The sequence below is a fragment of the Hordeum vulgare genome, chromosome 4H (genome assembly GCF_904849725.1).
Source record: "Hordeum vulgare subsp. vulgare chromosome 4H, MorexV3_pseudomolecules_assembly, whole genome shotgun sequence".
Classification (NCBI taxonomy): Eukaryota; Viridiplantae; Streptophyta; class Magnoliopsida; order Poales; family Poaceae; genus Hordeum; species Hordeum vulgare.
Genome location: NC_058521.1, coordinates 332,083,629 through 332,099,661, shown reverse-complemented (window position 1 = coordinate 332,099,661; position 16,033 = coordinate 332,083,629).

Here is a 16,033-nt window from a genome sequence, read left to right as displayed (position 1 = left end):
TTTTCTGGTTGACTTGGATGTCAATCGTGCAAAGTCGATGTCCTATAAACTAGACTATTTTCATTTTATATAAACTGGCACAAAGAAGCATCCAATCAGGAAGTGAACGTGAAGCACACTTCATTAAAATGTTTCAAAATTTTAGCAGTAGTACTGTCATGTGAAAGTTAAAATTACAATTCAAAAACTTTTCAAAGAACTAAACGGATAGCCACACAGTACATCCATAACAAAAGGCAACATACGCATTAAAAGAAGACCATAGGATCATTCATTACAGAGTAACATAGGGAACAATACATTCTAAAGAAGATCCACCCAGATGGAATAATTATGTTGGAGTAACTCTACCTAGGAGCATGGATGACAAGTGCTCAACTTATATCTTAGTTGCCGATAACAAGCTGAAAGCCCAAAGACTAATCTGTTTCATCTGAAGACGGTTCTTCACCCATGTCAAATATATCATGAGGTTTGAATTTTACCATGGTATTCCAATTCTCACTTCTCGGATGCTGGATATAAAAGACATGTTCAACTTGGGAAGAAAATACAAAAGGATCATCCTCTAAACTCTCCCATGTATGTATTTTTTGGGAGAAGTTCACATGAGTGAATCCAAACTCATCTCTTATAATACCAGATTTGTGATGAACATCATACCAGTCACATTTGAAGAACACCACCTTGTAATATCTGTACGACAATTCGAAGATGTCAGATAACCGGCCATAATACGACACACCATTTTTAGCAAGGTTCACGACACCACTATTTTGTGTCACGCGTCCTATCTCGCGACTGATAGTATGAAACCAGAAACCATTAATTATATAGCCAATGTAGCACACCCCACATTTGCTTGGTATTGCGGCTAATGCTCTTATCTTTTCTATGATATCCGGTCCATCGTTTGGTATAACCTGTATGTATGAGTGGTTACATTGAGTTCATATGGAACTACACTGAAGGAACATGGTAAAGGTGAACTATACCTTTAGGTCCAACCAGTCAGCAAAGTGTCCAGTAATCAATCCCTCATTGTCATCATCCGTCAAATTTAAGTTACCCGGTTTCCTCTTCTCTTGATCCAGAATTTTTCTATAATAATAAGACAAATAACATGATTATTCTTTCCAACTTGTGAAAAACAAAAGAAATATAAGATAGCACTGAAGCACACCTACGGAGACCATCAAGCTCATCAGAGTGTCGCAAGACATATCGATGTGCTTGAAGAAGAAGTTGATCGTCCAACTAGCCACTGACAACCTTTCCAATTGGCTCACCAACACTATCGAACATGTATATGCCCTTTGTATTATCTGAAGGATCGGGGTTCCTAGAAGTTCTTGTGAAACGTGTGGTTCCTTCTAGAAATCTTGAACAAAAGGTCAAGCATTCTTCAATAATATATCCTTCAGCAATAGAACCTTCAGGATAAGCTCTATTGCGCACAAGTGACTTTAGACAAACAAATGATCTGAACATCATAAAACAATGATGTTATATGCGTCAAAGGAAATGATAAATCAAATCATATATTTAGATGCATCGTGGAAAATACCAAATCAAATCAAAGTAGCATACCTCTCTAGAGGGTACATCCACCTGTAATGCACCGGGCCACCAAGTTTAGCTTCTTGAACTAAGTGCACCATTAAATGTACCATGGGAGTAAAAAACGATGGAAGAAAAACTTTTTCCATATTACAAAGTGTCTTCACAATACTCTCTTGCAGTTTCTCAAGCTCAGAGACATCTAATACTTTGGAGCATAGCTTCTTGAAGAAATTAGCCAGCTCAACCACTCTTATCATGACATCTTTACTAGGATAACAGTGTAAAAGTGGCACTTGAAGGATGTCTTCTAGAATAACATGACAGTCATGGCTTTTGAGGCTAGTCAATGTTAATTATTTCATGTTCACACACCTCGAAAAGTTTGATGCACAACCATCAGGAGTCCTTCAATTCTTAATCATTGTACAAAGCATCTCCTTCTTTTATTTATACATACTAAAAGGTGTGTGCGGCAATTTAGTTTTACCTGTATCACCTTCATCAGGTTGAAGGTTAGGTCGAATTCCAATTTCTCCCAAGTCAAGCCGTGCATTAAGGCTATCCTTTGTTTTAGAATCAATATCCAGTAAGGTATCAATTAAATTTTCAAAGACGTTTTTCTCAATATGCATTACATCTAGATTGTGCCTTAACTTGTTGTGCTCCCAGTATTCCAAATCAAAAAATATTGACTTCTTTTTGAAACAATCCTCAGGCTTCTTTTCAGGTTTACATGAGATGTTATCCGATATCTTTTTAGGCGCTCTTTTACGCTTCTGTTTTTCACGACCTTCAGTTGCTTTTTCACTGCCTTTGCCCTTCATTTTCCCTTTCCCTATGTTTGCTGCAACAACTTTTTTTCCTAAGACAAACACTCTGCCCAGCAACATTCTCAAAGCTGAGATACCACTCATAGTTTTAGGTGCAAGTTCCATCTCTTCGGTGTTATCAAACCCCTTCTTTCGTCTGCGAAATACATGATCCCGTGGTAGCCATCGACGATGACCCATATAACAAAATTTCTTACTCTTATTTAGCCAATATGATCTTGTGAAAGGACCACAGGACGGACAAGCATATCTACCACTCGTGCTCCATCCATACAGGTAAGCTAATGCTGGAAAATCATTCAAAGTCCATAATAGTGTAGCTCGAAGAGGAAATTTCTCCTGAGTACATGAGTCAAAAGTGTCCACACCCTTCCAAAGTTGTAACAGCTGATCCATCAACGACTGCAGGTATACATCAATGTGATTGCTAGGGGAACTTGGTCCACGAATAATTATTCATAAAATTATAGATGTTTGCTTCATGTATATCCAAGGTGGTAGGTTGTATGGACTAAGCATGACCGGCCAAGTACTATGTTTTGCACTCATGAGTCGGAAAGGGTTAAACCCATCACACCCAAGGCCTAGTCGTATATTACGGGGATCCTCAATGAATTTAGGATATCTAGCATCAAAATCTTTCCATGCCTCTGCATCAGCTGGACATCGAAGTAATTCATCTTTTGTACGATGTTCATCATGCCAACGCATGTTAGTTGATGTCTTCTTAGTTGCAAATAACCTTTGGAGCCTTGGAATCAATGGGAAATGTCGCAACACCTTGGCTGGTTTCTTCTTCTTCTTTTTAGATTCAGTTGTTGAATCTTTCTTCTCATTTTCATTGGTAACCCAACGAGAGGCACCACACACATGGCAAGACTCCTGGTTATCTCTTTCACCTCTAAAAGGCATGCAATCTCTTGGACATGCATGCATTTTCTCATAATCCAGCCCTAATCCGTGTATGATTTTTTGCCTCATAATATTTCTTCGGCATGTTTATCTGACGAAATGCAACCGACAATACACCAAGTAGTTGCGTGAATGATTCTTGTGACCACCCATGCAAGACTTTCATGTGATATAAAGTGAAAAGAAATGACAACCTCGAATATGATATACATCCAGGGTATAAATCTGTGTCTGCTTCCTTGAAGAAACTAGTGTATATGTCTTGTTCTCTCATTTTATCATCATCGGCAAATGTAGTATTCACATTCTCAGCCACACCAGGATCCAAGTCCACAAATTGGGACTGAACACCATCTAGTTCCCCATCCAATGAGCTTGATAGTGATTGGAAGCTCTCAGCCATGGGGAAAATAGCACTTAAGAGTCCAGGAATGTCATGCAATCTTCTATTGCTGCCTTCTACATCAGAATTGATTTGAAAACCTGGAATATGAAAATTGTTGTTGTTATTTGACATGGGAGCAAATGCAAATGATGGTGAATCATACTCTTCTCCATGGCAAACCCATTTTGTATAACCCTGAAGAATACCATCACATCTTAGGTGGGTTTTCAGTTCGTCATAATTCTGTGTTGCTGTATTTGCACAGTTTACACAGGGACAAAGGATTTTATCACCGAGTGGAACATCACGGAAGCCAAAAGATAGAAATTTCTCAACGCCATCTTTATGTGCAGTAGTAGATCTTGGTTTGGTCATCCAACGTCGATCCATGACCCTTCGCAATCTATAGTAATGAAAGCAAAATAGATCAGTTTGTAATTTTCCATATGCTCTTGTACATTAAACATACTTTTATATGAATATCTTAAACTGTGCAATAGATACTTAGGTTCAAATTGTATAATAGGATTTACCTCTATCATTGACCTTACATTGGAAAACATATAAGTGCATATGTGTCTTTACTATAGTAGTAGAATTATATGAAGTACATAAAGAGAGTTTCATAGATGACAAAAGGGAAAACAGAGGTAATATATAAGTAATATCCAGTGGTTTCTCTTGCTAAAACGAGAAAAAAAACTCTTGTGTGGCATGACATATGCAGCTCCCCGTAACCAGATCAAGTCCAAAATATCATTTCATTAACAATTACTATCCAAACAACAATACACATTGTTTTTAACAACAATTCTCGTCCAGTCACCAAAAAGGATTCACTGGTTTTTATCAGCAGTTATCAAATTTCAAAAATAAAGTGCATCGCTACAAAAGGTAGAAAGGGAAAACAGAGGTGATATATCCCAATTCGATCTATTTTTCACATGATGCAGAGATGAAAAAAATGAAATTAACAACCTGCTGGGAAGCTCCTAGTAGCAGAGGTGTGTGGGCGAGCTCGTTGTCGATGTCTGGCAGCTGAGGGAGAGAGGATTCGCCCGGGTAGTGCACAGTGACAATTCTGAATTTGTATACTCACAACAACTTGATTTCTAGTTTACCAAGGCATAGCCAATGGGCAACACGTTGGATGCTAACTGAATCTGGATAGGCTAGTAACTTGGTACATCAAGAAGCTGGATGCTAACTGAATCTGTGACTAGAAACATTGAACAGAGTGCCAGAGGACATCAAACAACGTGGCGGAGCCTGGCATTGGCAGGGAGCGGCGTTGGGTTGCTGCGGGGGAGCTTGGACTGCAGGAATCCGATGTCGGGTCACGGGGAAGCTTGGGCTGGGGGAGGCTACCGGCGTCCAGTGGCAGGGGAACTTGGCCGGGAGGAGCGGCGGGGAGCACAGTCCGGCGATTCGGGAGATCAACCAGGGGGGAGTGGCGGTTGCGTGAGATCTATGACGGGGAGGCGAGAGTGGCGGCTGGTGCCTGATGACCCACAGGCATAGGGGATCAATCGTAGTCCTTTCGATAAGTAAGAGTGTCGAACCCAACGAGGAGCAGAGGGCTCTGGTAAACAGTTTTCAGCAAGGTAATAACTGCAAGCACTGAAAGTAGCGGTAACAAGTGATGGTGTAGTGAGGTGAAGCGAAAAGTAACAAGTAACAAGTAGTAGCAACGGTGCAACAATTGGCACAATCCCTTTTGTAGCAAGGGACAAGCCTGAACAAAGTCTTATAGGAGGAAAAACGCTCCCGAGGACACACGGGAATTTCTGTCATGCTAGTTTCATCATGTTCATATGATTCGCGTTCGTTACTTTGATAGTTTGATATGTGGGTGGACCGGCGCTTGGGTACTGCCCTTACTTGGACAAGCATCCCACTTATTATTAGCCCCTCTCGCAAGCATCCGCAACTACGAAAGAAGAATTGAGACAACATCTAACCATAGCATTAAACTAGTGGATCCAAATCAGCCCCTTACGAAGCAACGCATAGACTGGGGTTTAAGCTTCTATCACTCCAGCAACCCATCATATACTTACTACTCCCCAATGCCTTCCTCTAGGCCCAAATATAGTGAAGTGTTATGTACTCGACATTCACATAAAATCACTAGAGGAAAAGACAACATACAACATATCAAAATACCGAACGAATATAAAATTCACATGACTATTATTAACATGACATATCCCATGTCCTTAGGAACAAAAGTAACTACTCACAAAGCATAATCGTAATCATGATCATAGGTGTAATGAATAACATCAAGGATCTGAACATAAACTCTTCCACCAAGTAATCCAACTAGCATTAACTACAAAGAGTAATCAACACTACTAGCAACCTTACAAGTACCAATTGGAGTCGCGAAACGGAGATTGGTTACAAGTGATGAACTAGGGGTTGGAGATGAGATGGTGCTGATGAAGATGTTGATGGATACCAGTCCCCTCCGATGAGAGGAGTGTTGGTGATGACGATGGCGACGATTTCCCCCTCCGGGAGGGAAGTTTCCCCGGCAGGATCGTCCTACCGGAGCTCTAGATTGGATCTGCTCAAGTTCCGCCTCGTGGCGGCGGAGAAACAACAAAAAAGCTCCCGATTGATTTTTTATGGAACGAAACCCTTCATATAGCAAAAGAGGGGGCCCGGTGGGCCGTCAGGGAGCCTACAATCCCTGTAGCTGCCACCAGGGGGTGGCAGCTACCAGGCTTGTGGCGCCCTGGTAGCTCCCCTCTGGTACTTCTTTCGCCTAGTATTTTTTATATAATCCCAAAAAAATCCACGTAACTTTTCAGGGCATTTGGAGATGTGTAGAATAGAGGACTCAGATTTGCTCCTTTTCCAGTCTAGAATTCCAGCTACCTGAATTCTCCCTCTTCAAATAAACCTTGCAAAATAAGAGAGAAAAGACTTAAATATGGTACCACAAAGTAATATAATAGCCCATAAAGCAATAAATATCAACATGAAAGCATGATGCAAAATGGACGTATCAGTGCCGAGGTATGGCTAGGGGCAAACGACGGCGGGACGACGGGCGGGAGGGCGCCCGCTGGTGCCGAGGTATCGAGCGGTGGCGGCGCTATGGACGAGCTGCTCAAGAATCAACCGATCGAGTTCTAACCAATATTTTGGATCCCGGATGCGCAAAATTTCTCGTGGATATGAAAAGAACTCGAACTAGTATTCTTCAGAAAAGAGGTAATAGCTCAGTGGTACATCAACTGCGTGCGCGCTAAGCTAATTTGTGGTCGCGAGTTCGATTCTTTGGGGCCCCTTTTTTTCATGTTTTCTACTTACCTATTCTAAAGAACAAACAAAAGACTGGAGATGATGGATTCAACCAGAGAGTTTGATTCTTTGGGGCCCCATTTTTTTAGGTTTTCTACTTACATATTCTGAAAAACAAACAAAAAACTACAGATGATGGATTCGAACCAGCTATCTCTGGACATAGATAATAGATCGTTACCACGACGCCACAGTAAGGATGCTGGTATACTTGGGAGACACTACTTATTTACTATAGCTGGCAGTTTAAATTCAAAATATTCAAACAATTCAGAATTATTTGCTCGGGATAGATAATTCTCGCGGGGCGGCGAGAAATGCGGTTACCGCCAGGTATCCAAATTTCTCGGGCTGTACCCAAAACCGTGGTTCTAACATCATAAAGATTCTTATGGGAAAGTAACAATTCCTTCACAAAGCAAAGCATGAAGCAAAATCCTTACCGGGAAGTAACCAACAATAGTCCAAAGTCATTGAAGCAATTGTAATTTATCATAACATCAGAAAGAGTCAAATAAGAGCTTGTAAGGCAAACCCACATACTCAATCATCTCATTTATTTTCCACAATTGTTACAACTCATGTGGTACTCATGGTATCAAAGTTTCAGCTGGACACAGAGGAAGATAGGGGCTTGTAGGTTTTCCTCCCAACCATTTACCTCAAGGGTAAAGTCAACAATAATAAAGCATAGGTACTCAACACCAAGTTGATATATGAATATAGATCTTTCCCAAGCATGTGACGGTAGCCAAGACAAAGGCAAAAATAGGGAATTGGTGAAGATCACCATGACTCTTACAAGGGCAAAAAGTAAAGGCACAAGATAGGCACTTCGCGGAGGGAAGCGGAGGTTGTCATGCGCTTTTGAGGTTTGGATGCGTGTCCTATTAGTGCGGAGGAACGTCACTTTATATTGCCTCGTGTGATAAAGAACTTTATTATGCAGTCTGTCGCTTTTATGTCTTCCTCATCACAGGTTCGTATAAGGCATGTTTTCCACACACTAATAGATCATACATATTAGAGAGCAATTTTTATTGCTTGCATCGATGACAACTTACTTGAAGGATCTTATTCAATCCATAGGTAGGTATGGTGGACTCTCATGGCAAAACTGGGTTGAAGGTTTATGGATGCACAAGTAGTATCTCTACTTGGCGCGGGAGTTTTGGCTAATATGAGGTGGAAGCAATCGTCACATGCTAAGGGATCTCTAAGCATATAACATTATTTGGAACCAAGCAAACACAATTCATTATGTTGTCTTCCTTGTCCAAGATCTACTTCTAAGCATGTAATAGTTTGGTGAGTGCTCACAAATGTAAAAAGTGTCTAATATGATATATTTATATGCGAACCTCTCTTTCCTTATTACTTCTTATTAATTGCAACAACGACTGAGGTCTATGTTGGTTTATTCTCAACAAGTTCCAATCATCATACTTGTTATATGTGAAGCTATCACTTTCCACAATATCATCTCATGATCTTTCATGCCATCGTTCTTTTCATACTTTTGATCACGACAAAAAGCAAAGCCCTTGACTGAGATACTCTTTATTATATAGCTCGTAAGCTCGAATACATCGGGGGAGAGACAAAAGCAAAAGACTCAAACTAAACACTAAAGACTTATTCCTCTAAGAAAAAAAATAAAAACTGAAAAGGAAAGAACTAGAACAAAGGTAAAGGCAAAAGATATAAAGGTGATATGATACCAGGGCAACTCCCCCAAGCTTGGCAAAAGCCAAGGGGATTGCCCATACCAATGCTTAGTTGTCTTCCTTTGGTGGTGATGGTGGTGGAGTTGTTGCCTTTGATTCCAAGAGAGCTATCAATATTTGATTTATACCTTTGAGATCTGCGACATGGTTTTCCAGCAAAACAACTTTACGAGAAAGGGAAATATTGCGAGCACGAGTTGTTTCACAAAACCTTAAGAGTTCAATCAAGGATGGAGACAACACGCGGAGGAAGGGCTGGAGAAAATCTAGTCCTTCAACGTCTTCAACATTGAACATAGGTTGAGCTTCCTCCCTAGCTTGGGTTTTCTCCTTAGCTTTGTCCCTGGCTTCCGTGACTTCTACTCTTTTCAGATTAGCATCTACTTCTTCATGAGCTTGGGGATGATCATTCTCCACAACAGATTACTGAAACATCTTTGCTCTAAATCTGCGGCACACAACAGGCTCGAAACGAAAACAGAGGAAAACTGTGCGATACGGAGATCAAAACCCTCGGGCGTATATATAATGTTTTTTTCTGGACCAGAAGGAGTGCTCCACAAGAAAACAGAGTCCGGGAGGCACACGAGGTTCCCACAAGCCCTCTAGCCGCCACCCGGGGGTAGGTGGCGGCTACCAAGCTTGTGGCCGCCTCGTGCGCTCTCCGGACTTCTTTTTATTTTTCTAATTTTCCAAAAATTCCAAAACGGAGGAAATTTCCTATTGGAAAAGTTTCGGAGTCCAATTACTTACCAAAACAGATACCTCTTCTTTTTCAGGGTCTGAAACAGGCTGATAAACATCCCTTATGTACTCCTTTGGAACTATGATATTGATGATATTGGTCTCAACATTTATGGGAGTACCAGAGATATAATGCTTGATTCTTTGCCCATTTACCACTCTAGGAAAATTTCCTTGCGTGTTATTGATTTTGATGGCACTGGAACGATATACTTCCTCGATAACGTAAGGACCTTCCCATTTAGAGAGAAGTTTGCCTGCGAAGAATCTTAAGCGAGAATTGTATAGCAGGACATAATCACCTACATTGAATTCTCGTTTCTTTATTCGTTTGTCGTGCCATCTCTTGACCTTTTCCTTGAACAACTTGGCATTCTCATATGCCTCGGCCCTCCATTCATCTAACAAGCTGATATCAAACAACCGCTTCTCACCGGCAAGTTTGAAATTGAAGTTGAGCTCTTTGATTGCCCAATAAGCTTTGTGTTCCAGCTCAAGAGGTAAATGACAGGCCTTACCATAAACCATATTATACGGCGACATGCCCATAGGATTCTTATAAGCAGTCCTATAAGCCCATAGTGCATCGTCAAGTTTGCTAGACCAATTCTTTCGAGATCTATTGACGGTCTTTTGTAAGATCAATTTGATCTCCCTATTACTCAACTCCACTTGACCACTAGACTGAGGATGATAAGGAGATGCAACTCTATGGTTGACATCATACTTAGCGAGCATCTTGCGGAAAACACCATGAATGAAGTGTGAACCGCCATCAGTCATCAAATATCCAGGGTCTCCAAATCTTGGGAAAATGACTTCTTTAAGCATCTTAATAGAGGTGTGGTGATCAACATTTTCAGTGGGCATAGCTTCTACCCACTTAGTGACATAATCCACAGCAACTAAGATGTGAGTGTACCCATTGGAACTCGGGAAGGGTCCCATATAAACAAAGCCCCATACATCAAATGGTTCAATGACAAGTGAATAGTTCATAGGCATTTCCTGACTCTTACTGATGTTCCCTATTCTTTGGCATTCGTCACAAGACAAGACAAACTTATGGGCATCCTTGAAGAGAGTGGGCCAATAGAAACCTGATTGCAATACCTTATGAGCAGTTCTATCTCCAGCATGGTGTCCTTCGTAGGCTTCGGAATGACACTTCTGCAAGATCTGTCCCTGTTCATGTTTAGGCACACAACGTCTAATAACACCATCTACTCCTTCCTTATAAAGGTGAGGATCATCCCAAAAGTAGTGTCTCAAATCAAAGAAGAATTTCTTCTTTTGCTTATAGGTGAAACTGGGTGGTATGTATTTGGCTACGATATAATTTGCGTAATCGGCATACCACGGTGCACTATGTGAAGTGCGGATGACATTTAATTGCTCATCAGGAAAGTTGTCATCAATAGGTCGTGGGTCATCAAGGACATTCTCTAGCCTGGACAAGTTATCTGCTACAGGGTTATCAGCACCCTTTCGATCAACAACGTGCAAATCAAATTCCTATAGCAGGAGAACCCATCTGATTAGCCTAGGCTTAGCGTCCTTCTTCTCCACAAGGTACTTAATAGCAGCATGATCAGAGTGAATAGTGACTTTGGAGTCAACTATATAAGATCTGAACTTTTCACATGCGAACACGACTGCTAAAAACTCCTTTTCCGTAGTGGCATAGTTTCTTTGGGCACTGTCTAGAGTTTAACTAGCGTAGTGAATAACATTCAACTTCTTGTCAACTCTTTGTCCTAGAACAACACCAACAACATAATCACTAGCGTCGCACATGATTGCAAAGGGCAAGTTCCAGTCAGGTGGTTGAACAATAGGTGCGGTTATCAAAGCCTTCTTAAGTATTTCGAAAGCTTCCTCACAATCCTCATCAAAACCGAAAGGAACATACTTCTACAAAATGTTGGTAAGAGGCCTAGAAATCTTAGAGAAGTCTTTAATGAACCTTCTATAGAAACCAGCATGACCTAGGATACTTCGTATACCTCTGATATCTGTGGGGCAAGGCATTTTCTCAATTGCATCAACCTTAGCCTTATCAACTTCAATGCCTCTTTCAGAAATTTTGTGTCCTAAGACGATACCTTCATTAACCATAAAGTGGCACTTCTCCCAATTCAAGACGAGGTTGGTATCTTTGCATCTCTGTAAGACTCGATCAAGGTTGCTGAGGCAATCATCAAAGGAAGACCCGTAAACGGAGAAGTCATCCATGAAAACCTCGACAATCTTTTCACAAATGTCAGAGAATATAGCCATCATACATCTTTGAAAGGTGGCAGGTGCATTGCATAAGCCAAAAGGCATACGTCTATAAGCAAAGGTACCGAAGGTGCAGGTGAAAGTGGTTTTCTCCTGATCAGATTGTGCAACAGGTATTTGCGAGAAACCTGAATAACCGTCTAGAAAGCAAAAGTGTGTGTGTTTGGATAGCCTTTCTAGCATTTGGTCGATAAACGGTAAAGGATAATGATCTTTCCTGGTTGCCTTGTTCAGTTTCCGGAAGTCTATCACCATCCTATAGCCAGTAATAATCCTTTGTGGGATTAGTTCATCCTTATCATTAGGGACGACGGTGATACCTCCCTTCTTAGGTACGTAATGTAGTGGACTCACCGAATCACTATGAGCAACAGGATAAATGATTCCCGCTTCGAGAAGCTTTAATATTTCTTTTCTAACGATCTCTTTCATCTTCAGATTTAATCTCCTTCGATGATCACCTAATGGTCTAGAATCAGGATCGGTTTTAATCTTGTGCTGACATAGAGTGGGACTAATACCCTTAAGATCATCAAGAGTATATCCAATAGCAGCACAGTGCTTCCTTAGAGTTTTTAGTAACTTCTTCTCTTCGTGCTCTGAGAGGAGAGCACTAATAATAACATGATATATCTCCTTCTCATCAAGATAGGCATATCTGAGAGTATCAGGCAACTGTTTAAGCTCAAACACAGGATGACCCTTTGGTGGGGGAGGATCCCCAAGCAGTTCAACAAGCAGATTATTCTTGAGAATAGGATATTGTTCTAAGACAATTTTATCTATCTCATCTCTTTCATCCATATGCATATCATTTTCATGCTCAAGCAGATATTTCTCTAAAGGATCCGTAGGAGGTACGGCAATAGAGGCAAGGGCAATGATTTAATCCCTAGCAGACGACTCTTTTTCATGGGGTTGTCTTCCAAACTTGGAGAAGTTAAATTCATGAGACACACCCTCGAAACTAACTGTGACAGTCTGCTTAATGCAATCAATGTGAGCATTGACAGTGTTGAGAAAGGGTCTACCAAATATGAAGGCACAAAAGCTATCTTGTGTAGTACCAAGGACGAGGAAATCAGTAGGATACTTCGTCTTACCACACATGACTTCTACGTCTCTCACAATTCCCAGAGGGCAGATAGTGTCTCTATTAGCTAGCGTAATAGTGACATCAATGGGTTCTAACTCAGCAGGTGCAATCTCATCTTTGATTTCATCATATAGGGAACAGGGTATTGCACTAGCACTAGCTCCCATATCACTTAAACCATGGTAACAGTGATCTCCTATCTTGACAGAAACAACGGGCAGGCCAACTACAGGTCCGTATTTGTCTTTCGCGTGAGGTTTAGCAATTCTAGCAGAGTCCTCACAGAATTTGATAACATGCCCGTCTACGTGTTCGGCTAAGAGATCTTTGATAATGGAAACACTAGGTTCAACTCTAATCTCCTTAGGGGGTGCAAGTGGTCTAATGTAACACCTACGTATCATAGTTGGAGCTTTAGAATAATCCTTTATCCTAGCAGGGTATGGTGGTTTCTCAGCGTAGGCACAAGGAACAACAGGATCACTAAAAGCAATGACTTTCTCCTCAACTAGATTGGTTTTGACTATGTTGCTTTCTACAGGAGGATGATACTTAAACCACTACTCTTTGGGAAGATCAACATGTGCAGCAAAAGATTCACATAGAGAAGCTACTATCTCAGAGTCAAGTCCATACTTAGCGCTAAAATCTCTAGAAGTGTTTGTCTCAACAAAAGATTTAACGCAATCAAACTGTAAATTCATACCTGACTCCTTACCTTCCTCCAGCTCCCAATCTTCAGAGTTACGTTTGATTCTTTCTAATAAATTCCACTTGTGGTCAATATCCTTCTTCATAAAAGAATCGATACAAGAAGGGTCAATCATGGTACGATCTTCATGAGAAAGCCGAGCATAAAAGTTTTGAGTGATAATTTCTCTTGAGAGCTCATGATTGGGGCATGAATATAGCATTGATTTAAGCCTCCCCCAAGCTTGAGATATGCTTTCCCTGTCACGAGGCCAAAAGTTATCAATATAATTCCGATCACGATGTACTAAATGCATAGGATAGAACTTTTGATGAAATTCCAATTTCAACCGATTGTAGTCCCATGATCCAATATCATCACATAGCCTATACCATGACAACACCTTGTCCTTCAAAGATAAAGGAAAGACTTTCTTCTTTACCTCATCCTCGGGAAAACCTGCAAGCTTAAATAAACCACAAACTTCATCTACATAGATCAGATGCAAGTCTGGATGTGAAGATCCATCTCCTGTAAAAGGATTAGCCAGCAGTTTCTCAAGCATACCCAAAGGAATTTCATAAAAGATATTTTCAGTAGGTACCTCAGGTTGAGGAAAAACTCCTCGTGCTTCCGTTCGTGGTGAAGATACCCCGAACAAACTCCTCAAAGGAACAGTTTCCATAGTGACAAGTGACAATAAATTTCAGCACAATATATAGATGCTTCCTTACCAATTTCCACTTACCAAAGGCGCTTCACTCCATGGCAACGGCGCGACAAAAGAGTCTTGATGACCCACAAGTATAGGGGATCAATTCTAGTCCTTTCAATAAGTAAGAGTGTCGAACCCAACGAGGAGCAGAAGGCTCTGGTAAACAGTTTTCAGCAAGGTAATAACTGCAATCACTAAAAGTAGCGGTAACAAGTGATGGTGTAGTGAGGTGAAATGTAGCAAGCGAAAAGTAACAAGTAAAAAGTAGTAGAAACGGTGGAGCAAGTGGCCTAATCCCTTTTGTAGCAAGGGACAAGCCTGAACAAAGTCTTATAGAAGGAAAAACGCTCCCGATGACAAACGGGAATTTCTGTCATGCTAGTTTCATCATGTTCATATGATTCGCGTTCGTTACTTTGATAGTTTGATATGTGGGTGGACCGACGCTTGTGTACTGCCCTTACTTGGACAAGCATCCCACTTATGATTAACCCCACTCGCAAGCATCCGCAACTACGAAAGAAGAATTAAGACAACGTCTAACCATAACATTAAACTAGTGGATCCAAATCAGCCCCTTACGAAGCAACGCATAGACTGGGGTTTAAGCTTCTGTCACTCCAGCAACCCATCATCTACTTACTACTCCCCAATGCCTTCCTCTAGGCCCAAATATGGTGAAGTGTTATTTAGTCGACGTTCAGATAACACCACTAGAGGAAAAGTCAACATACATCATATCAAAGTACCGAACGAATATCAAATTCACATGAGTATTATTAACATGACATATCCCATGTCCTCAGGAACAAAAGTAACTACTGATAAAGCATAATCATAATCATGATCGGAGGTGTAATGAATAGCATCAAGGATCTGAACGTAAACTCTTCCACCAAGTAATCCAACTAGCATCAACTACAAAGAGTAATCAACACTACTATCAACCTTACAAGTACCAATGGGAGTCGCGAGACGGAGATTGGTTACAAGAGATGAACTAGGGATTGGAGAGGAGATGGTGCTGATGAAGATGTTGATGAAGATTCCTCCCCTCCGACGAGAGGAGTGTTGGTGATGACTATGGCGACGATTTCCCCCTCCGGGAGGGAAGTTTCCCCGGCAGGATCGTCCTGCCGGAGCTCTAGATTGGATATGCTCAAGTTCCGCCCCGTGGCGGCGGCGAAACCACGAAAAAGATCCCGATTGATTTTTTCTGGAAGGAAACCCTTCATATAGCAAAAGAGGGGGGGGGGGCAGTGGGCCGTCAAGGAGCCCACAAGCCGTGTAACCGCCACCAGGGGGTGGCGGCTACCAGGCTTGTGACGCCCTGGTAGCTCCCCTCTGGTACTTCTTTCGCCCAGTATTTTTTATATAATCCCAAAAAATTCCACGTAACTTTTCTGGGCATTTGGAGATGTGTAGAATAGAGGACTCAGATTTGCTCCTTTTCCACTCCAGAATTCCAACTGCCCGAATTCTCCCTCTTCAAATAAACCTTGCAAAATAAGAGAGAAAAGGCATAAATATGGTACCACAAAGTAATATAACAGCCCATAAAGCAATAAATATCAACATGAAAGCATGATGCAAAATGGACGTATCAGTGCTGAGGTATGGCTAGGGGCAAACAGCGGCGGGAGGACGGGCGGGAGGGCGGCCGCTGGTGCCGAGGTATCGAGCGGTGGCGGCGCTATGGACGAGCTGCTCAAGAATCAACCGATCGAGTTCTAACCAATATTTTGGATCCCGGATGCGCAAATTTTCTCGTG